The sequence below is a fragment of the Gorilla gorilla genome, chromosome 4 (assembly GCF_029281585.2).
Source record: "Gorilla gorilla gorilla isolate KB3781 chromosome 4, NHGRI_mGorGor1-v2.1_pri, whole genome shotgun sequence".
Lineage (NCBI taxonomy): Eukaryota > Metazoa > Chordata > Mammalia > Primates > Hominidae > Gorilla > Gorilla gorilla.
The window spans coordinates 43,694,873-43,720,146 of record NC_073228.2 but is presented as its reverse complement, the minus strand read 5'-3'; the positions used below and the strand labels follow the sequence as shown (position 1 = coordinate 43,720,146).

General features: G+C 39.7%; 1 protein-coding gene and 1 non-coding gene across 5 annotated transcripts in view; both read right to left on the bottom strand.

Annotated features, from left to right (window-relative positions):
- SKAP1 (src kinase associated phosphoprotein 1) overlaps nt 1–25,274 on the bottom strand; it is a 296,926-nt gene that overhangs the window by 235,751 nt on the left and 35,901 nt on the right. The gene's annotated exons all lie outside the window — the stretch shown is intronic.
- On the bottom strand, nt 13,317–13,532 carry LOC115934909 (small nucleolar RNA U3). Its single transcript, XR_004070638.2, has one exon. It is a non-coding gene; the product is annotated as a small nucleolar RNA U3 (small nucleolar RNA).

Sequence of the window (25,274 nt, the reverse complement as noted above, 5' to 3'; positions counted from 1 at the left end):
TAATCTCAGCTACTTGGGAGTCTGAGGCAGGAGGATCACTTGAACTCAGGAGGCGGAGGTTGCAGTGAGCCGAGATCGCGCCATGCACTCCAGCCTTGGCAACAGAGAGAGACTCCATCTCAAAATAAATAAATAAATAAATAAATAAATAAATAAATAAATAAATAAATAAATATAAAATAAAGATGTTTTAACTGAACTTTAGGTCAGATGCAGTGGCTCACACCTGTAATCCAAGCACTATGAGAGGCCAAGGTGGGTATATTGCTTGAGCCCAGGAGTTTGAGTCCAGCCTAGACAACATGGCAAAACCCTGTCTCTACAAAAAGTACAAAGATCAGCTGGGTGTGGTGGTGTGCACCTGCAGTCCCAGTTATGAGAAGGCTGAGGTGGGAGGATTGCATGAGCCTGGGAGGTTGAGGCTACAGGTGAGCCATGATTGCACCACTGCACTCCAGCCTGGGCAACAGAGTGAGACCCTCTCTCAAAAAAAAAAAAAAGTAAAAAATAAAAAATGAACTTTAGTTTGGGGAAAGGTACAAATAAATTGAACCCACAGTATTGAGGGAATCTTGATAAGCAGCAATCACTGTAGTAGTAATAACAGTAGTGCTAATAACAATGCTAAGATTTATTGAACATTTTGTTGGATGTTGCTCTAAGCACTTTTCTTACATTAACCCATTTCCTCACACTCTAACCCTATTATTATGCCCATTTTCTAAATAAGAAAACTGAGGCATCAAGTATTAAATAACTTACCCATCATTAGAAAGCTGATGGACAAGTGGACAAGTTTCCACCACCAACAATCAGTTTCAGAACAGGACCTCTAACAAGAAACTAAGGAGGAAAGTCTTGAAAATATAATCTAACAATTAAAACAATCATCAAAATTAACTGAGTCTTTCTCTAAAGATATTTTACTATTCTAAAATAATTCAGTGACTCAGTCAACCAATTCAATATTTATTGAATGTCTTCTATGACAAGCCCTTTGCCCAGGTACTATGGATGAAATGATGACTATAATAGATATGATTTGTCTACAGATATATTTCAGTATCTCTCATACTGCAAACACACAGTTCTAGGTTGCCACCCCAAATTCACAGAGTCTATAAAGAACTTAATTGGACAAGCAAAAAACAACGCCATTAAAAAGTTTGCAAAAGGCATGAACAGACACTTCTCAAGAGAAGACACACAAGTGGCCAACGAATATTTTAAAATGCTCAACATTACTAATCATCAGAGAAATGCAAATCAAAACCATCTCACACCAATCAGAATGGCTATCATTATTATTATATTTTTTTGACACAGGGTCTCGCCCTGTCACCTATGCTGGAGTGCTGTGGCGTGATCATGGCTTACTGCAGCCTCAACCTCCTCGGCTCAAGCAATCCTCCCCACCTCAGCCTCCCAGTAGCTGGGAGCAGCACGTACCATCACACCTAGCTAATTATTGTATTTTTTGTAGAGACAAGGTTTCTCAATGTTGCCCTAGGCTGGTCTCAAACTGCTGAGCTCAAGCCCGCCTCAGCCACCCAAAGTGCTGGGATTACAAGCGTGAGCCACCACACCTGGCCAGAATGGTTATTATTAAAAAGTCAAGAAACAACAGGTGCTGGTGAGGCCGTGGAGAAAAGGAACACTTATACATTGTTGGTGGGTATGTAAATTAGTTTAGCTGCTGTGGAAAGCAGTTTGGAGATTTATCAAAGAACTTAAAACAGAACTACCATTCAACCCAGTAATCCCATTACTGGGTATATATCCAAAAGAAAATAAATCATTCTACCAAAAAGACATATGCACTTGTAGGTTCATCACAGTGCTATTCATAATAGCAAAGACATGGAATCAACCTAGGTGTCCATCAACAGTGGATTAGATTTTTTTTAATGTGGCATATATACACCATGGACTATGATGCAGCCATAATAAACAATGAAATCATGTCCTTTTCAACAAGAGGGATGCAGCTGGAGGCCATTATTCTAAGCAAATTAATGCAGAAACAGAAAACCAAATACTGCATGTTCTCACTTATAAGTGGGAGCTAAACATTAGGTACTTATGAACATAAAGGTGTGAGCAATAGACACTAGGGACTAATAGAGGTGGGGAAAGAGAAAGAGGGGTAGGAGTTGAAAAATTATTGGGTACTATGCTCACTATTTGGGTGATGGGATCATTTGTATCCCAAGCTTCAGCATCACACTATATACCCTGTAACAAACCTGCACATGTACCCCCGTGTCTAAAATAAAAGTTGAAATTGTAAAAAATAAACAACTCACAGAAAACATTGTCAGGTTTCTGCTGAAAATAGGGCTACTGAATCTAAATCAACAGATTGCAAGGGAGAGAATATCAGATTCTTGGCCATGGAGCTAACCAAAGAACATGGTTATTGAGATTAAAGTACTCAGAGCTTTATTCCCTCAGTCAGCTAATTAGATAGATCCTGATGAAACAGGTCAGACAAACAACTGTAGCTATCCTCATATTATTAGACATACTGGTCAGGTGTGGTGGCTCACACCTGTAATCTCAGCACTTTGGGAGGCCAAGGCGGGTAGGTTGCTTGGATCCAGGAGTTCGAGACCAGCCATGGGTAACATGGTGAAACCTTGTCTCTACAAAAAAAAAAAAAAAAAAAAAAAAGCCAGGCATGGTGGTGCATGCCTGTAGTCCCAGCTACTTGGGAGGCTGAAGTTGGAGGATCCCTTGAGCCTGTGAGGTTGAGGCAGCAGTGAGCCATGATCATACTACTGCACTCCAGCCTGGGTGACACAGCAAGACCCTGTCTCAAAAAAAAAAAAAAGAAAAGAAAAAGAAAAAAAGAAAGGAAAAATAATTCTATTTCCCAATTATAAAAAAATGATTAACATTTATTAGCACTTACATGTTAGGCATTGTGCTAGATATACACATATACATATGCATATACATCATATATATTTTTTTGAGACAGAGTCTCGCTCTGTCACCCAGGCTGGAGTGCAGTGGCACAATCTCCATTCACTGCAACCTCTGCCTCCTGGGTTCACGTGATTCTCGTACCTCAGCCTCCTGAGTAGCTAGGATTACAAGCGTGTGCCACCACACCCAGTTAATTTTTTATCTTTTTAGTAGAGATGGGGTTTTCCCATGTTGGCAAGGTTGGTCTTGAGCTCCTTGCCTCAAGTGATTTACCCACCTCAGCCTCCCAAAGTGCTGGGATTACAGGCATGAGCCACCACGTCTGGCCCTGTGCTAGGTATATGTTTTACATGTGTTTTTTTATTTATTTATTCATTTTTGAGACGGAGTTTTGCTCTTGTTGCCCAGGCTGGAGTGTAATGGTGCAGTCTTGGCTCACCGCAACCTCCGCCTCCCAGGTTCAAGTGATTCTCCTGCCTCAGCCTCCCGAGTAGCTGGGATTACAGGCATGTGCCACCATGCCCGGCTAATTTTGTATTTTTAGTAGACAGGGGTTTCTCCATGTTGGTTAGGCTGGTCTCGAACTCCTGACCTCAGGTGATTTGCCTGCCTTGGCCTCCCAAAGTGCTGGGATTACAGGCGTGAGTCACCATGTCCGGCACATGTATTATTTTATTTAATCTTCATAAAAACCCTAGGAGGTCAGTATTTTTTTAAGACAAGGTTGCATTCTGTCACACAGGCTGAAATGCAGTGGTGCAATCATAGCTTATTGTAAACTTGAACTCCTGGGCTCAAGCAATCTTCCTGCCTCAGCCTCCCAATTAGCTGGGACTATAGGTGTGCACCACCACACCTGGCTAATTTCCTTTATTTTTCATTTTAGTAGATACAAATTCTCACTATGTTGCCCAGACTGGTCTCGAACTTCTGGCCTCAAGTGATCCTCCTGCTTTGGCCTCCCCAAAGTACTGGGATTACAGGCATGAGCCACTATGCCCAGCCCAGGACTACTATTATCCTCATTTTACAGACGAGGAAACTCAAACTCAGGAAGGTCAAACAACTTGGCCAAGATCACATAGCTACTAAGTGGCAGAACCAAGATTTGTATCCAGGTTGTATTAGTCCATTTTCACACTGCTATAAAGATACTACCTGAGACTGGGTAATTTATAAATAAAAGAGGTTTAACTGACTCACACTTCCACATGGCTGCGGAGGCCTCAGGAAACTTACAACCATGGTGGAAGGTGAAAGGGAAGCAAGCACCTTCTTCACAGGGTGGCAGGAGAGAGGAGCATGAGAGAAGTGGGAAGCGCTAGACACTTATCAAACAACCAGATCTTGTGAGAACTCACTCACTATCATGAGAGCAGCAAGGGGCAAATCTGCTCCCACGATCTAATCACCTCCCACTAGGTCCCTCCCTTGACATGTGGGGGTTATAATTCAAGATGAGATTTGGGTGGGGACACAGAGCCAAACCATATCACAGGTCTACTTGGTTCCAGAGCCCAAGCTCTTAAATTCCATATTAACTGCTTTCCTATTGGCTATAATATAAAAAAATAATAAATCTGGCACTTAAGAGAAGATACAATTGTTTTGTTAGATAGCCTATGGGCATGAATCAACCCTAATGTGAATATTAGGGAGTGGTTAGACAGAGGTCTTTAACCTGAAGTCCATAGTTTGGGCTTCAGGGGATTTCCTAAACTCTCTAAAATTGTGGGTGAAATGTAACACTTGTTTTCTTTTCTCTTGGAGAAGAGTCTATAGACCTCATTAGTGTCAATAACTCACCCCTGCCCCACACCCACCAAAAATGATATGACCCACTGAATTAGGTGAATAGAGTTGTAATGGCATTATAAAACTAGCTATCCAGAAAGGCCAACATCTGTGATGTTATAACTCTAGAACATCTAGGTGAATGTTTTTTTGCAACTGAAGTATTAAAAGTGTTATTTTACCTGTGACTTATGGAAATTTAAAACACATCATATACTCTCTGCCTTGGTAAACCCCTGCTGAACAAAATCAAATCTCTTCTTAATGACTTAACGATATCCAAATTTGAACTTCTCTTTTTTGTTGTTTTTGAGACAGGGTCTTGCTCTGCTGCCCATGCTGGAGCGTAGTGACACAATCTCAGCTCACTGCAACTTCTGCCTCCCAGGCTCAAGCCATCGTTCCACCTTAGCCTCTTGAGTATCTGGGACTACAGGCATGCTCCACCATGCCTGGCCAATTTTTGTTTTTTTTTGTACAGACAGGGTTTCACTATATTTCCCAGACTGGTCTTGAACTCCTGGACTCAAGCAATCTGCCTGCCTCAGCCTCCCAAAGTGCTGAGATTACAGATGTGAGCCACTGCATTCAGCTTGAACTTCCTTTTTGTACTAAAACAGCAATGCCTTCTGAATGCATAGGCTGTCTGCAATACTCAGTGTCCAAAGACTTCTATCTCTCTCTTGACCATCTCTGTTCTCTGATAATGGTTGTCTCCAAACAGACTGCAAAGGCTAACACTGAAGAGTTATCCTGCATTGAAAATGGAATCTTAGGATTCAGATGGACACCTAGTTGAGCATGGATTCCATGCAAGTTGATAAGGCTAGGAAAACCCCTTGCAACTGATCTTGAGCAGTCAGCCACATGGTAGAAGTTTATTTATGCCCAAGGAAATGGCTTTGCTGAGCAATGCTGAGTCTGTACACTAAATATTTCCTATAATTTTTTTTCTCACTTGGAAAGATTCATATTGTTTCCAAATTATCTTCTGAAAGTGTCCCATCTACTACCTTGCAGAAGGTATGGACTAGTGGCAAAGAGTAACATGGCCAGTGACACCCAACAACAGAAATGGGAAAACAGCACCATCTGGTGGAAGTCCCCAGCGGAGGCATCCAAGGCCTGGGACCCAGGGGTCCAGGTACCAGCCTTAGAAACAACTGGGCAGCAAAAGGAAGGTCCCTGGTGGAAGAGCTGGTGATCCTTCTAGTCCCAATTCCTTAATCTCACCAAAAGTACAAGACCTAATGCCTACCTACAAGGAGCGTACAATCTAGTCCAAAATATGAGCTCTTTGTATATAATGAGATGACAATCTAATATGATAAATACTATTGTAACAACAGACAATAGGCATATAATTCAATTATGTAATAGAAGAACATATCACAAGAAGGTCCCGGGTTCTTTTGGGGGATGTAATATTTCTGTGGTCTTGAGTCTATATTTACAAGCCCATCTAGGTAGATAATACAATGTTCACCTACCTACTAAATACAATGATCACAATCAAACTTTTATTAAATAATAAACAACATTATCTGAGATTGACAGTATAACTCATCACCTGCTCCCCCACCACAATTTTTAAGTCCATTCCTGGACAGCAAAAAAGAAATTAAATTTTGAAAAGAAATTAAAGTACTATTTAACACTAGAGTCTCCTATAACACTTTTGCTACATGGAATCATTGCTATGGTCAATGAAACACCCACCATGAGTATAAACATTAAGAAACCTAAGAACTCTTTTTGATCAGTGAGTGATTAAGCTTTCTGATTGCAACACTGGAAACCCACATTCTAACATTCCTTCCCCTACTTTCTAGCATGAGGACTGTTTTTTCACCAGCAAATCTCACTAGTATGTCTACACAATCCCCATACTTCCTCCATGTAATAGGCAACAAACTATAATTCGATGAACTAATAAAGGAAAAATGCTAGCCAAATACATTATGGCAAAATAAAAACACTAAATAACAGGTCAGAGTTGGAGGGTTTTTTTCTGTAAATAAAAAGGAGTCATTGAAAGGTCTGTTTGTTTGTTTGTTTGTCTTTAAGGATAAAGAATGATGTCCACATCAAATCCAGCAGAGATGTGTAGCATGGATGGGAGGGAGAAAAGTGGGGAGATAGTTTAGGAAGCTACTTGAGAGCAAGAGAAGAGACAAGAGATTAGATAACAGACTTAGAGACTGGCTAGGAGGAGAGCATCAAGAGGAAAGTCAGAGACGCCTTTCGGTTCCAAACTTGTGTATTGGAGAAAACAAGGTACTGCTTATGTACAAATAACTCCAGCTGATTACTGTATTCTAAACTGTTGTCTCTTTGGCCCTTGCTCTGTCATTTTTGTCACTGTTGACGCTTAAAAACCTAATTTTGTTTTATTTTTTGCTTGCTTCAGGTTAACAGCTACTCTTCGACCACTGAGACGCCATTATCTGATTAGTGAATAACTGATAGCTGAGTGAATGTGTGACCGTGGCCCATATACTCACTGAATTTTACAGCTGGAAGGATGCTTAAAATCATTTACTCTAGCCTTCACTTTACAGATGAGAAAATGAAGCATGGAGAGGTTATCTAATTGCACCATAGGAGTTTAAAAGTCCACACTGTGGGGCCACCACAGTTTATCTTGTACAGAATCAGGGGCAAGTTCAAAAATGTGATATTCATTTAAAAATGAGACAATTTCTACAAAAACATTTAAAACTTCCTTGGAAAAACTCGGCTATCATGCCTTTGATATTTTCCTTGTTATGAACATGGACATATTATTCACCTGAAGGCAAATGTTATGTAAAAAATTTTTAAGCTGGATTAGTTATTAGAGTTCATCTAGGCAAGGTGGATATCTCAGCATTAACATGCCAACACAGTCTGTATCTCAAGTTACGAATACTGCATTTGTTCTCTCAGTAGTAGAGATGAATAAATTTCCACTATTTGCCAGACACACTGTGAGGGACTAAGAGCACAGAAAACCCAACTGTGGACCAGTTTGGCCGAAATAATCAAATTGTGTAGAAGTGATGTAATTGGCCCAGAACATGCAAATGGTAAAACTGGGACCAGAAGAACCCATGTCTGACTAATGCCAGAATGTCTTACTGCCTGCAGATAAGAGTTGCTAAGGGAGGATTCGAGATCAGAGAGAAGCCTGGCAGGGGAGGGTCGGGTCACAGAGAGGCCAGGCCCAAGATGCAGAGGGAGGTCAGGCAGAGGGGCCAGGTCCAGAAGAAGAGAAGGTGGCAAAGGACCAGCCTAGCACCCCAAAGCAGTTATGTTGAGTAAGGGACAGGGTAGGATACTGAGTAGGTTCCAACCTGAGAGCCTCTCTTTTCTCTTGTGAAGTAGGCTGTGACGTCATGGAAAGAGTGAGAAGCAATATGATGAGGTAAAGACTGACAAGGGTTTGCGGAGGAAAAAAAATTAAGGAAAAAGGTTGCTGATGTGGAGCATGTGAAATAACTACCAGTTATCACTAAGGGTTCGACTGAGGTTGAAGACTAAACTTTACTGTAGTGCAGCCAGGATGGAGACTCATGCCTATAATTCCAGCATTTTAGGAGGCCAAGGTGGGCAGATCACTTGAGTCCAGGAATTTCAGACCAGTCTGGGCAACATTGTGAGACCCCATCTTTACAAAAAAAAAAAAAAAATTAGCCGTGTGTAATGGATTGTACCTGTGGTCCCAGCTACCTAAGAGGCTGAGGTGGGAGGACTGCTTTAGCCCAGGAGGTTGAGGCTGCAGTGAACCATGATTGCGCCACTACACTCCAGCATGGGTGACAGAGCAAGACCCTGTCTCAAAAAAAAAAAAAAAAATTAAATAAAAAGGTTTACTATGGCGCAATCCAGTTGTGCAATTTTTCTCCAGAACTGAATAGCTTTCCAGATATACAAACAGAGAAGGTGGACAGTTGAACTGATGATCCAAGATTAGGATTTTTCTAGGCTTGTGGGATGAAAAGACAAGAGAATCAGAGAAGACTAGAGGACTAGAGGGATAGGTCATAGAGCTCAGGCTGACCAGAGAAGAAACCAATTGCCAAAGACTTCACTATAGTGCCTGCATATATTAAATACTTTAGTCCATTAAAACATTCAAAAGCAGGAGATATCATTACTTTTCTCTTTCAGGAGTAGAACTGTCCTTTGTCCCACAGGTCCCAAACTTCTCCTACCCCTGTGTTCCCTATTTCAATGGATGATATTACTATCCACCCAGCTGAAACTTGGGAATCATCCCTATACCTCTTTTCCTATTGCTATATATATCCCATTAGTCACCAAGACCTGTAGATTCTACTCCCTTAATACCCTTTTAATCAATCTCCTCTCCATCTCTGCAGACACTGAGTTCATCTGAGCTTTCAAAAGGCCTCACCCACATCCATGTAACCACATCGCAAATGGTCCACCTGCCCTCATCCTCCTCCCTTTGACCTACTCTCCTCAGTGCTGATGGAAAAGGGAATGGAATGAGCATGAAGAGCAAAGTCTTTGCAGACAAGTCTGGGTTGAAGTCCCAGCTCCTCCATCTTCTAGCTGAGACTTTTGCTGCAGCCTTAGTTTCCTCATCTTTAAAACAAATAATAACCACATCTGCCTCATTTGGTTCTTGGGAGGACTAACAGAGGTAATGCACGTAAAGAACCTGGTAAACCTCCAATAAATGTCAGCTGTTAGTCATTAGCACCTTCATTATCTTAATGACCTAAAAGGCAAGCCTGGTCCTATCATACTCCTGCTTGAAATCCTTCCATGGCTCACCTCAGCTCTCAGGTCCTCCCCGGCTCCCGCTCACACTCCTGCCTACTTGTTCAAGCACACTCTGCCAGCAACCTTTCCTTTCATGCCTCCTTCTTCTCCTAGCGGACCCTCCGTGATCCTTTGAGGCTCAGCTAAGTGTCCTATGTTAGGGTTCCCACAGCACATCTGTGCATGCCTCTCAGTAGCACCTATAATACTGTATTAGCTGTCACTGAGCCCTCAAGGGGCAGTGGCATAGAGCTTGTGCTCAATAAATGTTTGCTAAATCAGCGAATGGAGGTAAGAAGCAGGAAGGGCTGTCTGAGTTTGGTATGAGACTCATTCAGTATAAGAGAGCATTTCAGGGAGGGGTAGGGACAAGCTTGGAGAGGCAGGCAGAGGGCAAGGCACTTCCAGGCAATGCTATGAAGTATGGATTTTATTCCAAAAAGGTGGGGCTAGGGTGCCTTCATTTTCCTCTAAATCACTCACACAAAGTCAAGAGGGGAAAAAAGAAAGAAAATCAAAGTAAGGGATGAAAAAGAAGAGAGACAAAAATAAGAAAGCTTTGTTAAATTGAAACCTTCATCCAAATGAAGAATTTTTTCCCCCAAAGCCTGGCTTCAAAGACAAACCACAAAATGACCAGTAAAAATATACTTCAAAAGACACGACTGAATACACATTGCGGTGGCAAGAATCCAATATATAAATACAATCAATTTGTTTCCTCATTAGAAGCTTTCATGAAGAAAATGATTTAATACAAATGCTAAAGTTACTGACATAGATTAACTGAAAAATAACAACAGAATCCTAATTAAAGATATAACATTATTTCACTCATTCACACTACAGCAAAATCTGAATCAATAAATAGCAGAATTTAGAAAGCCAGCTTCTACTGGTAACCACTCTAAGAACTACAATGAATTACTGACATTTTCATAAAATGCCTATCCTGATGTGTACACTTTCTTCTATTTAAGAACTGAGATGTATACAGAAATCCAGAAATCATTTTAAAATTATTTCACACTTTTCCTAAATTCGTACCATCTTACTTAATCCAGATTATTGCTTTTGCCCTCAAGTTGACTTTTTTCCCTAATTGTAAAGATTCTAAAGTATCTTTTTTTTTTTTTTTTTTTTTTTTTGGAGACAGAGTCTTTCTCTGTTGCCCAGGCTGGGGTGCAATGGCATAATCTCGGTTCACTGCAACCTCTGCCTCCCGGGTTCAAGCAATTCTCCTGCCTCGGCCTCCTGAGTAGCTGGGATTACAGGTGCCCGCCACCATGCACAGCTAATTCTTTTGTATTTTTAGTAGAGATGGAGTTTCACCATATTGGCCAGGCTGGTCTCGAACACCTGACCTCGTGATCCGCCCGCCTTGGCCTCCCAAAGTGCTGGGATTACAGGCATGAGCCACCGTGCCTGGCCTAAAGTATCATTCTTACCCATTTATTACTTTGTCATAATTAAACCCTTACATAAAGTACCCAATTATCCAAGCCATAAAAAAATGGAATGGACTTTGATCTAAAAGCTAATGACTACGTGACCAGCTCTGTGGCTATATCAGTACAGGTCCGGGGTCCTCAGAGTTTCGATTACAATCAACCAGTCAATCCCAGGCTTTACCTGGCTCATCTTGGGACCAGGGCTTTCAGTTCTGTCCCACTTTGAGGGATTCTCCAGCATCAGAAACATCTTGAGATGTTGCCAGTTCACAAGGAAGCACAGAGCAGCATATGAACATTTCCCCATCTCCTCACCCCAGGAGCGAATCAGGCTGAAATGTTGTCAGCTACTGACAGGTCTTAAGCCCTGCTGGAAAGATTTTCCCTTCATTGTTAAAATTCAGTTGAGAACCAAAATAGTCACTTACCTCAAAAACAAAAAACAAAAAACAGGGTATTCTGATAAAGATTTGTACACACTTTCCTGATCTTAAGAATCCCTTGGACCTTTTATTGAAGTACAAATTCTCAGGGTCCACCCCAGACCTAGTGAATTAGCATCTCCAGGGTAGGGGCCTAGAAATCTATATATTTTAACAAAATCCCCGGGTTTTTGTTAAAAAACCTGATGATGGGGCAATTTTGGAAAATACGATAAAGGAAACAGATATTTACCAGTGGTTGCCCATTAAGGAAATTCTAGACAGGCAGCTCTCAATTCAAGTATTGACTGTATTCTAAAAGTTCATTTCCAGTTGTTTGGACCTTGGAATACATTTTCCTAATGAAACAAAGTTGAAAGTTGTCTGGGCCAGCTTTGAAAATCTATTAAATCTTTTTAACAGATCTGAAAATTTGTGAATACAGTCTTTAATTTTCAGACCAATCATATTTTAAAAGTTGAAGCATATATCCATAGAACGTATTTTCCCATTGGCATAACATTCTGAAAAGTGGTTAGGGCACCAAATTGTATGCATTCCTTATTTACAGTGCTTTGTATACAAATTATACCCAATGATACTGAAAAATAAAATCAAGTATGGCAAAGGAGATTTGTCTTCCTTCTCTGGGTACAGGGAACATAGGCAACCTTTGACATTCTTATGCTCTTTCTTTGCAACCATTTTCTGCCTTCCAGTGGCCTCAGCCCTTGTGCCAAAGACCCAAATGTTATCCACTACTAAAGCATCCCTCCTCAGCTTACCTATTCCTGCCTCATGCTTTACTCTTCCAAACTACCTATCTGTCCTCCTCAAACCCAGTCAAAACTCTTATTTCCAGGAGTTGGTTCCATTTTGTCTTTTCAGCCATACCTCCCATTACTCTCTTTTACCTAATCAACAGAATCACCCTTTGGTTCCCAAAAATGCCTAAACTTTATCACCTCTGTGTCTTAGCACATGGTATTTCTGCATGCAATGTATCTTACCAAAAACCTATCCCATTCACCCCATGGCCAAGTCATGATGCCAACTCATCCATGAAGGCTTCTCAAGCCCACCAGAAGGGATTTCCTTCTCTGGGCTTTTACAGTACTATGTATGCGCAGTGTTTTGTATACCTCAATAAAACTGGAAAATAAAATAAAATATGGCCTCTTCTAAAACCTTGCCACAATATATCTTGAATTACAGTTATTTGTGCATGATTTTTTATCTTTCCCATGAGGTTATAAATTTCTTGGAAATATTTGTTGGCTATCCACTATGTGACATGTTTGTGTTAGGCACTTTTATGTACATAACAACAACCCTACAAGGTAAGTGTATTGTATAATGATTTGGTTTATTCTGCTCAAAAATAAGTTACAGAAGGACTGGGACCTATGTTGTGTTCACCACAAAAATGCTTTGCACATAGTATATGCTCAATAAACATTTGTAGAAACTATGAGTGAATGAATGAAGTTGCATTATTCACTTTCTATGACAAGGTTGAGCCTCAATAAGAGTGCTTTCCCAGTAGTCATACTAGCTGGGTTCAAATTCCAATTCTAGAACCTAATAGCTATGTAACCTTGAGCAAGTGGATTACCTTTCTGAACCTCACTTTTCTCATCTGCTATATAGGGATTATAACAGTATCAACCTCACACACCTGTTGTAAGGAAAGCTCTTGACACTGAGCCTGGCACATGGTATGTGTGTGACGAATGTTAGCTGTGACTATTATTCTTAAAAAAAAAAAAAACCCACATGGGGGGAGGGGAAGGGATAGCATTAGGAGATATACCTAACGTAAATGACGAGTTAATGTGTGCAGCACACCAACATGGCACATGTATACATATGTAACAAACCTGCACGTTGTGCACATGTACCCTAGAACTTAAAGTATAATTTTAAAAAACCCACATAAATGGGAACCACTCAGACTGTGTCCTCTCCTCCTTACTCTCCCAGAGGAAGAGAAGAATGATTGTCAATGGCAAATGGCAGGTGCAGTGAAGCAACACCAAGAGCCAGCTTCATGCTCCGGAGAGAACACTACATCTCCTCCTCATGGTTTCTGGTGCTCCACATGTCCAGAGAAATTTCTCTAGCAACTAACTATAGAAATGATCCCTGAAAGTATAGTCTTTATGACTGTTATTCTTAAGCTGCAGAGATAACGAACCTCTAAAGTCCTCATTCTTTCTGAGAAAAGGCATCCTCTGTTACTTCTATAACCCTCAGTATACCTAGCACTGTGCATTGCCTGTAACAGTGGTTCAAAAAAACCACTTCACTGAATGTCCTCAGTGAAGCCATCTTAACCAAAAGTTGGAAGGAAACCATTGAACAGGTCTAGTACACATGACTGAACAACCAAAAGTATCTTCACCCTCCAGGTGAATTTGTATTTTAAAAAAGGACATTGAACCCAAATGAATCTCTAAGGGGTGAAACTGCAGGCATGTAATAAATTGAAAACAAACCTTCAAACTTTCTAGAGCAGATTATCTGGGGGTAGTGGGCTCCATGCTGGTCTATGGAGGATCTAAGATGAGTCTAGCCGCTCACTGGCCCAAGAACTGCTTGAAAAACAAGAATATGTCTTATCTGACACTGTCTTGATCACCTGGCATAGTGCCTGACATAAACAAATAGCCAATACATATTTGTTAAGTAAATTATCTGCTTCCGGTCTATAATCCTCACCCGGCTTTTAGTTGATTCCATTTCTCTTTATTACCAACATAAAAATCAATCATGGTGACTGATGTTTTGAGAAGGAGGAAGTGAATGGTTTACTCAAGCACCCTCACTTTGGAAAAGTAGTCTGACAAATACAAATGTTTTACTAAATAGTCACACAGAGTGTAGATAATCCTCTTCTAATGAAGGATTCATCCTGTGTCAGTTCAGTGCAGCTCAAAGGGATAACATCTGAAAAATGGAAGTTGTTCCCAGTCACTGATACCTCATCTAATGAAGGCCTTGAGAGTCAACTTCCTTAATTAAAAAAAAAAAATTTAGAAAAATAATCACAAAATAAAACTCAAAGTACTGCTATATTTCACAAGGCTCAAAAATAATTTCATTTTCATGTGTATGTATTTAAGCACAGAGTAAAACACTTTGGAAGAGAGCTGTTTATTTGCACAGAAGTGACCCAAGGCCACGCTGCACAATTAAAGCCTAATTTTCTCTTCCCACATCTCTCCCTGTCAGTCCCAACTCCTTTCCCACCTGGAAACTGAATATCCTTCAACTCTTAAATCTCTGCCCTTTTTTTTTTTTTTTTTTTGAGATGGAGTCTTGCTCTGTTGCCCACGCTGGAGTGCAGTGGAGCAATCTCGGCTCACTGCAACCTCTGCCTCCCAGGTTCAAATGATTCTCCTGCCTCAGCCTCCCGAGTAGCTAGGATTACAGGCGCCCACCATCATGCCCGGCTAATTTTTTTGTATTTTTTTTAGCAGAGATGGGGTTTCACTATGTTGGCCAGGCTGGTCTCAAACTCCTGACCTCAAGTGCTCTACCTGCCTCAGCCTCTCAAAGTGCTGCGATTACAGGTGTGAGCCACCACGCCAGCGAATAAATTACCTTTTTAAAAAGTTTGCTCTTTCAACATGGAATGGAGGAGCAGAATAAACTGGAACAGGGAGAGACTGGAGGCAGAGAACCAGAAAGGAGAATTCTGCAGTGCTTGCGTACAACTTTATGAAGACTAAAGTTTAGCTAGTGACAAAGGGAAGAGAAAGAGGAGGACATTTAGAACGAAGAATCAACAGGCCTTGTTGATGGTTTGGGGAGTGAAGGGGGAGCAATCAGGAATGACTCCCAGGATTTTGCCTTGGGAGCCCAGGCCTAGAGAAAGCAGAGGTAGACTTCAGGGGTGAGCAGAATGTAAGATAATGAGTTCAGCTCCAGACATTCAAGCAGTTAGGATTCTTCTAGCCACAAATAACAGAAAACCTGACTGACAAGGGCCTAAACAAGTGGAAGTTAATTTTTCCCACAAAACAAAAGGTCTGAAGACAGGAGATTCTAGAGTTGTGCAGGGCCCGACGATGACATGAAGGAGCCAGGCTCTTCCCATATTTCTGCTCTAACACCTTAGAGCAGAGTAACGTCCTACTGCATTTCAGTGTATTACTATCTCCCAACTATAAGACTATCCTGTGAGAATCTATCAGAAGTCTTCTTACATTTATTTGGCCATAACAATATTTTATGTAAACTCTAGACCAAGCACTGGCAAAGCAGAATGGCATATAGATCATGATTCTGTTGTCAAGGAAGAAGGGATGGTGGCTGCTGAGTAGGCATCCAGCAGGGTATGCCCAGCTTTGTGAGGTTTGAGGTACACCCAGAAGGAGGTATGCAATATGCTGTCTGGTGCCTTGGAGGGAGAACTGCAGCTGAGCTGTAGAATTGGGAGTCTCCCATGCACAGGGGAAGCTGTGGAGCTATGGACATGCATGTAACTGCCTCCTGAGGAGAACGTGGTGAGGAAAGAGAAAACCCTGAGGAACAAGAGCAAAGAGGGCAGGGTAGAAAAATGAGCTCAAGGGCCTAAAAAAGAGCATAAACACAAGAAAGAAGAAAACCAGGAGAATTCATGAGAATCAATGGAGAGTTTTTTACATTTATGAGAAAAAGGATGTGATCAGCAGTGTCAAATGCTACAGAAAGACCAAATAAGACAAAGACTTAACAGTAGCACCTGGCTGTGGCAATTGGAGACCTGGGTACATTGGAGAAAGTTGCTCAATAGGAGCAGAAGCTGGATTAAAGGGGACTGAATAGTGACTGGGAAGTGACTAGAGACCAGGAAGCCAGAAATAGCTACTCTAGGCTTCTATTTCAAGAAGTTTGCCTGCACACACACACAAAAAAAAGATGCAAAGACAGTAGCTAAAGAGGGAATCACTGTGTAGGACACAATGATTTTATTAATATTAGGAGAAATTTGAGTATATTTATATAATTATTGGAGAGACATAATGAAGAAGGAAAAGCTAAATTTAAGAAAGAGGAAGTCTCTACATCAAGAATGGAGTGAAGATAACAACTATGAGCCAATGCTTCAGCCCTCAAATACTGTGTGGAGGGACTCTGAACTCAAAAGATGACAAAAGAACAGGGTACTGTAAAGCCACAAAGACAAACTTTAAAAGGGGAGAGGTCTGAAGCAAGATTGAATAGTGAAAGTCCAGAAGTAGCAGCAGGGAGCTTGAAGAATGCCAACAGCACTTTGGGAAAACAAGCAGATTCTATTTAAGAGGGCCGCAAGCAAAGAGGGTCCTGTGGGAGAACCATCCTTTAAGATGCAGAAAAGAGGTGGAGGATATTGTGGGGTTTGGTTATAACAGGATGTAGATTCTAGGGAACACAGGGGAAAGAGTTAGAAAAGAGGTCTTCAAGAAAGAGGAGAAATGGTAGAGACAAGGAAGTGCAAAGCTGAATAGGGATGCTGCTGGCCAAATGTAGAGGGCTGGCGATAGGTCTCAAAGATGGCTGGAATGCCTGGCATCCATGCTGTGATAGAACTCCAATACATGGTCAGTAGCCCTGTAACCTTTTGTCACAGTTCCAATTAGAATATTAGAGATATGTTATTAGAGGAGACACGTGAAGAGATGGATGCCTTGGTTCTGTCTCTCCTAACACTCAGTAAAAAGAAAGCATCCTTATTTCTAGGAAAGAATATGTAGGGTTGGCTACTAAATAGTAAGTTTCCTAATAAAGAGGGTCTTTTGTTGTTCTCAGGTCTAGTCTAGGACCTAAAAATACATTTATAACAGTTTTTCACCATGCATTTTACTCACATCATTGAACTCATGCAACATGCCAGCACCATGCTAGACCTTTTTTTTTTTTTTTTTAGTGACTATAAGACCATTCATGCCTTTAAGGAGCTTATGATCTCCAGAAATATGTATTCTAAGTTCTGAGAAACTGAATTTAAAATGAATCTGATGTGTGAAAACAGTGCTTCTCAAATGTTAATGTGCATACTGTACAAATAAACTTAGGATCCTATTAAAATGAGATTATGATTAAGTAGGTCTCATTCAATGGAGTCTGAGAGTTTCCATTGCTAACAAGTTTCCAGGTTGCTGTTCCATGTTGATACTTGGAGTATCGAGGATCTAAAGACTAGCGAAAGCAATTTATTGTCTGATCTTTTCTTGTCTCCCCTATAAAGTCATGATAATCTTTCTTCCTTTCCTTGCTAACCCTTCTATCCAGTGTCCATTTTTCTAATTAAAACAAGTTAGGGGATGGGGGCAGGAGCAGGGAAGGGAAGCTAGAAAACCTCATGAGGGGCTTTTTCTTCTAAGCAACTATTAGCTACATACACTGCTTTCATGAACATGTCAAACATCTATCTCATGTGATTAAATACTTCTGTGGAACCACTAATATTTCAAACAGGGCACCTAAATATTCAGTAGAAGAACAAGAGACTGAGAACAGCAATTAATTCTAGTTATGCCATATGGCAGCATAGAACACTGGCTGGAACCTGAAAACTCAATTTCACAAGAGTCTTACTCATTCTGAACTTTAACCATTTTAGGATCAGCAAACATATGCCTATCAACCTGCTCCATTTATGCAAAATTCTGAAGCATAATCATACTGCACACTCAAAAATGATTGGTTTTTCCCAAATGGACTTAAAATTTTTCTCCTACAAGATTCGCAAAATAAAGTAGCTGCTGAGAGCCCCAGTTTAATCTCCCTGTTAAATATAATCTTCACACAATTCTTTTAAAGAATAGTATCACTTGCTTCCTTACCACTTTCATCATCAGCTCACAATATTGCATGAGTATAATTTTTTGTGGTTGGATTTCTCAGCTCTGTGTTGGTTCATGAACCCTCCTATCCCTGTGCACTCTCTTCCTTCCACCGTGCCTGTAACTGCTGAGACACCCATGCCACTATCTCTTCTCTCCATCTCACCTCTCCAGAATGGAAATATTATCACTTTCAACATATACTTCATCTCCAGTCCTCTTAGAACTAAGATACCTTCATGTCTCCTGTACATTTAATAATTTCAAGATAAGGACAGAAAAATCAGTTCTTGCTCTGTGAACTTTTGTCTCTGGTGCTTGAGAGACTGTCCTAATATCCCCTGAACATGTTTTAGTGATAACATTTACTGCACTAGGGCCAAAATGATTTTCTGCCACTTTCAATTCTAGTTCAATAAAAGAATAAGAGCTTTGTTTCTAACCTCTGTCATTTTTAATACCATAAAATGATTTTTAAATTATAAAATTGAGTTCCATTTCCTACTGGACTACCAATCTCATATTAGCTTTCCTTTTATCAAATTTATGAGAAGAGTCAGAAATTACCTTTCCTTTTTTTAAAAAAAATCAAAATTTCAGGATATCCCAGGTAGAATGTTTGAATTGAATTTTAGCTCCTAATAATTGCTGGTTTAGAAGTTTTAAAGAAGTACAAAAGTTAGCTACTTCCTGTTACTTATGTCAGAAATAACAAACTGGAGGATTATCCCCTAGTTCAGTATTACCCAAAAATAATAAGATTATTCCTAGAAAATTATCATCCTTAAAAACCATATCCCATATGGAGGCAGTCTATGATTTTCTGAAACCAGAGTGAATAAAATCCATGGTTCCTGAAATGCAAAGTCAAACCAATCAAATATTTTTTATAACATTATATTATGCGGCCGGGCTTGGTGGCTCACATCTGTAATCCCAGCACTTTGGGATGCCGAGGCAGGCTGATCATGAGGTCAGGAGTTTGAGATCAGCCTGGCCAACATGGTGAAACCCTGTCTGTACTAAAGATACAAAAATTAGCCGGGCATGGTGGCATGTGCCTGTAATCCCAGCTACTCGCGAGGCTGAGGCAGGAGAATCTCTTGAACCCGGGAGGCAGAGGTTGCAGTAAGCCGAGATCACGCCACTGCACTCCAGCCTGGGTGACAGAGTGAGACTCTGTCTCAGGAAACCAACAAACAAACAAACAAACAACAATAAAAAACCTTTATATTATGAAAATTTTCAACTCTGCACAAAAGTTGAAAGAACACACATGTACACCCACAATCTAGTGGATATATGCTGTGATTCACATTTTATTTGCTTTGTCATATATCCTTCCATCCATATTATTTTTTATATATTCCAAAACAAACTGCTCAAATTAGAACACTCCATCCCCAAACAATTCAGCATGCATATAATTAACTAGACTTCAATATTTGTTTATAGTTTTTTAAAACCAATAATCTTTGAAAGATGCCACTTCATTTTTTTGATGGCTTGGCTAGATAAAATTCTAAATTCTAAATCCTAATATTTAAACAAATTCTGTTACTTTGAGTAATTTCTCATATATCAGTTCTCTCATCAAGAAAAGAACAAAGGCACTTGGTAAACGTGATAGAAGGTCTAAATTACCAAATTGTTTGGGACTTGTGGTTATGGTAGAATTTACAAATGAGAGTCACTCACTAATATAACTTGGAGAAATAGCTAATTGGAGATTATGTGGCCATAAAGTTTTCCGTAAATTATAATGAGAACCTCAACAAGGTTCACAAACTCAAGAGGGAGCTTTGAGTTTCAGCATTTAATTATAACATATCTTATATAAACCACACTGTGATAAAAACTACCAGAAGCTGGACGATTTAAGAATGGCTCACTACAAGTGGGGATTTTGTAACAACAAGGCACCAGCATCAAATTGGAATTTTCTTGGCTTTGCCATGCTGTAGTATTACTGGTTTGTAAACTCTCTATTAATTGTCTGACTACAGTAAGAGCTGCCACAGGGATAGCACTTCTTTTATGAGCTGTTTGTTCCCCTACACTATTTTTTTTTTTCTTTCCTAAGATGGGCCCTGGAAGGGACACCCTTCGAAGCCCAAAGAATCAAAGCTACTGCAAAGCACTGCTGAGAGTTTTGAAAGAAATATGAAGAAACTACATCACGCCTGGGGCGATAGGCTGAGATCTTCCCAAACAGGTCAGCAGTTGGTCTCTAAAATATTCCTGTTGCCAAGGAGGCAATGACATCTTGTGTAAATCAAAAACTAAAACCCTAAGATATCTCATTTCCATTTTAAATGCTTGGGGGCTAAATATGGATGTCTAGCACTCGAGAAGTTCCTGTGGGATTGATTTTTTTCCCATCTTCTCTGAGCCCTTTGCTGAGTGTGATAAGCAGGACTGCATTTCATTATCAACCCTGCTAGCACTGTACTTCAGGGAGACTAGAGGAGGCTACACACTAGGAGAGAAGATCCACAATCCAAAGAAGAAATGATTCACATGGTGTGATTATAAAAACCCACTTTATGCTCAACTCATTTTCAACAGAATCATGAAATAAAATAAAATCCCAAGAAATGAAATTTCCTGCATCACATTCCAAATTTTTAAAAAAGTCATGGGGGTACCATAAAAGAAATCAAATAGAAGTTTTAAGGTTTGGTTGGTAATGTGTGCATTTTTGTAACATTTATTTAAAAAAATAATTCCAAACAACATTTTGGGTAAGCAACCTAAAAAGAAAACATAAGATTATCATTAGGGGAATCTTCAAGTGACTCAGTGTTACAGAAGTAACATCAGAACAAAGGGCTTGGCTCCTGACAGTTGGCCCAGTGCTCTTGCATTTCCCTCCCCTCTGTTCCAGTTTCCCTGTAACACAGAAAGTGGATACAGGCTGGGTCTATATCAGAAACAAGAGAAAACATGCAAATTAGAGAAAACCATCATCAGTAAGGTCCCAAGCCACAGGTTCCTGGAATCCACAAACAGATAAATACAGAGAGGCCTTTTTCATTGGCTTTCCTTAAACAGAGAAAATAGCATAGCTCTGGGACAAAAGGCTAGCTCCAGATCAAATGAGACTTAAAATCAAAGCCAAAGCAAATGGTGATAAAAATGAAGGCAGTAATTTCATACAGATGATCTTTTCACACAATGTATGAATTAAGTCCATCTACAGACAGCGAGCCTTCACGTATTAAAAAAAAAGACAGGATTTTCTGAAACCAAGACAAATCCATATTGAGTAGCTAATAGGAATGTGCCTAAGCGATAACGATGGCTAAAATTCTATCAGGAGTAAAGCAAATTTCAGTGACCTAACTATACAGTTAAAGAGTATGGCTCAGCTTATTATTCTAATGGGTTAGTCAGACTGTAAGGGTGCAAGTTCAGTTACCTGCCTGTGTTCTAGCTCACAATCCAAAACTCCTTTTCACTCTTGATTGAGGAGCTCAGTACTGGGAAGAATTACACATGATCTAGTTTTGCAAGTGATCTAAAAACTCTCTTAAAAATACATTTTCCTAGGTGCCGTGGCTCACGCCTGTAATCCCAGCAATTTGGGAGGCCAAGGTGGGCGGACTGCTTGAGGCCAGGAGTTCAAGATCAGCCTGGCCAACATGTGAAACCCCGTCTTCATTAAAAATACAAAAATTAGCCAGGTATGGTGGTGCACACCTGTAGTCCCAGCTACTCGGGTGGCTGAGGCACAAGAATTGCTTGAATTTGCGGAGGTTGCAGTGAGCCAAGATCATGCCACTGCACTCCAGTCTGGGTGACAGAATGAGACTCTGTCTCAAAAAAACAAAAAACTAACAAACAACAACAACAACAAAAAAACATTTTTCTGAACTTCAATCTAAAATCTTAAAGATATAAAATGAAAATATCAAAGGTATGGTTTATTCTGAACCACCAAGGACTATGGTCATTATTACATTAAAAAATGTTATTTAAGAAAAATTGTTCTACTTCCAGATAGCCTCACATATGAAAGAATAAACAAAATAATCATTATGATAAAATTATAAGGAGAGTTATACATTTCAAAGCTATTTTGAAAGGACAGAGACTTGCCATAAAAAAACACATAAGATGATCTTCCTTACCAGGTCTTAAAAGTTAAGCCAAGAGATCAACAGTAAGTAATAGTCTATCATTCTCACCTGTAGGGCATTCCAGATTAAAAGAGCAATAAATACAATCTCTCATTCCTAGAGAAGTAGATTCACAAAACTCTTTAACTCAGTTGTGAAATCTCAACATTCATCCACTGAATAACAGAGAACTAAGCAAAAATTTGGCTGATATAACTGATGAGTTGAGAAATAATGTTGAAGTTGTTGTGGGTTTGTTTTTTCTTCCTTTAAGGATGGGAGGGAGGGATAAGACTGAAAAAGGAAGAAATGAGTTATTAACCTTCCAGATGTGGTCAAATTATTGCTATGACTTTTGAGCCTTTTCAGAGCTATTTAAACTTAGATGGATCATTCAAGTACCTCCTCCTTTTTTTTTTTTCTGCATTGGCACTGAAGCTCCAGTACAAGTAGCAAAATTAAAAAACAGAAGAAGATGTTATAAGTAAATCTTGAAACTTGTGAATAACATAAATGTACTAATAGCACATTATACATTAGTTCTTTTGATAAGCATACTTCATTTGAATGTGTTTTGTTTTGGGGATTTTTAAGCTCAATAATTAACATTTAAGAAAAGTAAAACTCTCTATATAATTAATGGTAATTATATTTACAGTATACTACTTCAAAACTCTTGCTCCCAAGAGTTTTATCAGGCTAACTACTTGTCTTTCTTCCTATAATACAAAAATATCAGAATTATACATTCTTAAGCTAAATCTTGTTTTAAAGCTAAATCCACATTAAGCTGAAAAGAAAACGTGAAATTCCCAAAGAAAGTCAGAATTATTTTTATGAGATTTTACTAGTATATCATGTTTCACACAGAGCTATAGGTTAGTCACCCACAAATGAGACATGTTCAAGATATTCTTTCAGCCTGTAGTTTAAATGTCCTGAGTTTTGTGCCATAACCCTGTTACACAAAATGTATTTCTTTATTTCTTTCCATCTCAATATGATATAAATCTACTGGTCTCTTTCTGGAACTCCTTCAGCACTACTAAGTTTCACAGAAGGAAACAATACTCCAAGTTTGCTTCCATTGGCTCTGTCCTTCACTTCCAACAGGGAGCATAAATGACTAGTTATCCAAGAAGGGCCATTGAGAGAGAAATTAAGCCATATCTCAATAATAAAAATATTCTATTTTTGGCTGGGCATGGTAGCTCACTCCTGTAATCCTAGCACTTTGGGAGGCCAAGGTGAGTGGATCACCTGAGGTCAGGAGAGACCAGCCTGGCCAACATGGTAAAACCCCATCTCTACTAAAAATACAAAAAACTTTAGCCAGGTGTGATGGCTCATGCCTGTAATCCCAGCTACTTAGGAGGCTGAGGCACAAGAATCGCCAGAACCTGGGAGGTGGAGGTTGCAATGAACCAGGATCGCACCGCTGCACTCTAGCCTGGGCAACAGAGACTCGGTCTCAAAAAAAAAAAAAAAAAAAAATATATATATATATATATATATATGTGTGTGTGTATATATATATATATTTTTTATTTATCCCTCCCCTACTCTCAACGTATTCTTGCAGTCAGATGGCCTCCACTGAATCAAACATTTAAAAAATGCTCTACTGTTTCTCCCAATGCGTTAGAATGCCATCAAGTGTCTGAGCATAGATCACAACTGCTTCATTCCAGGTGTCTCACAGCTGGTGCTAATCCTGCAGTGACCATCGTAATAAAGCAGGAAGTGCCTTTGCCTGGCTTTCATACTAGCCATTCTCCAAAGGGCTCAATGAAAACTTAGACTTGGAACGTGAAAGCTGTTTAGTTTTTAAGAAAAGCAATGAAAATCACAGCTTAGGACAACAAATACCACAACAGGGCTTCATTTCCTTGGAATCACAGAAATTGCTATCCGTTTTTATTTTGTGTTACATGGAAAATATTAGCCTTCATTGGTAACGCTTTCAAACAAAAAGAAAAGAGTATGTAAATATAGATAGGGTTTTATTTTTTGTTTCTAAGTCTAAAAAAAGATAGCTATTTTTTGTTTCTAAGTCTAAAAACAGAATAGCTAAAGTGATTTGTACTGAAAAACATGAGCACTTGGAGAACACCCATGAGTCTTGACACAATTGTCTTTTCCTGTAGTCATTCACTCTAGACAACAAAAAATAGCAAAAAGCACATTATAATAGCTGTGATGGAGTCAGATGCTTCCATTTACAGCAAGTCCACAACCATGGCAAATACCAGTGAATGCCAAGCCAGCCATAAAAAGAAGAGCTAAGCCCCTAAAGTTTACCAAGAATCACAGGCAGTGCTTTTATTTCTCTCCACCCTTTTGTTTCTAGAGCAATACACGTTGAGGAAAGAATTAAAGGAAGCAAGGAAACAACAAAGAGACTAGGAAGTTGTAAAATATATATATATGTGTGTGTAAATATATAATTTACATTTATCTAGTAGTGGCTTTTCCAGATTATCTTGCTAGAGATTTATCTACCTTCCAAATAAGGCTTGAAGTGCTAAATTATAGTTTTAGATAGGTTACCACCCCCCCAAATTTACCAAACTCCTAAAATATTATTGTTTTAATCTGACTAAAAATAGGCCAGGCACAGAGACTCGGGCCTGTAACCTCAGCATTTTGGGAAGCCAAGACAGGAGAACTGCTTGAGTCCAAGAGTTCCAGACCAGCCTGGGCAACATAGTGACACCCTGTCTCTACAAAAAGTAAAAAATTAGCCAGGCATGGTGATGTGTAGCTACTCAGGAGGCTGAGGTCGGGGGATCGCTTGAGCCCAGGAGGTCGAGGCTGCAGCAAGCTGTGATTGTGCCACTGCACTCCAGCCTGGGCCACAGAGTGAGACTCTGTCTAAAAAAGTGAAAAACAAACAAAAAAATGACTAAAAAGAAAACCTTTTAAATGATCTTCATTAATTTTAATTATTTTTGTGTTACTGTATGGTTC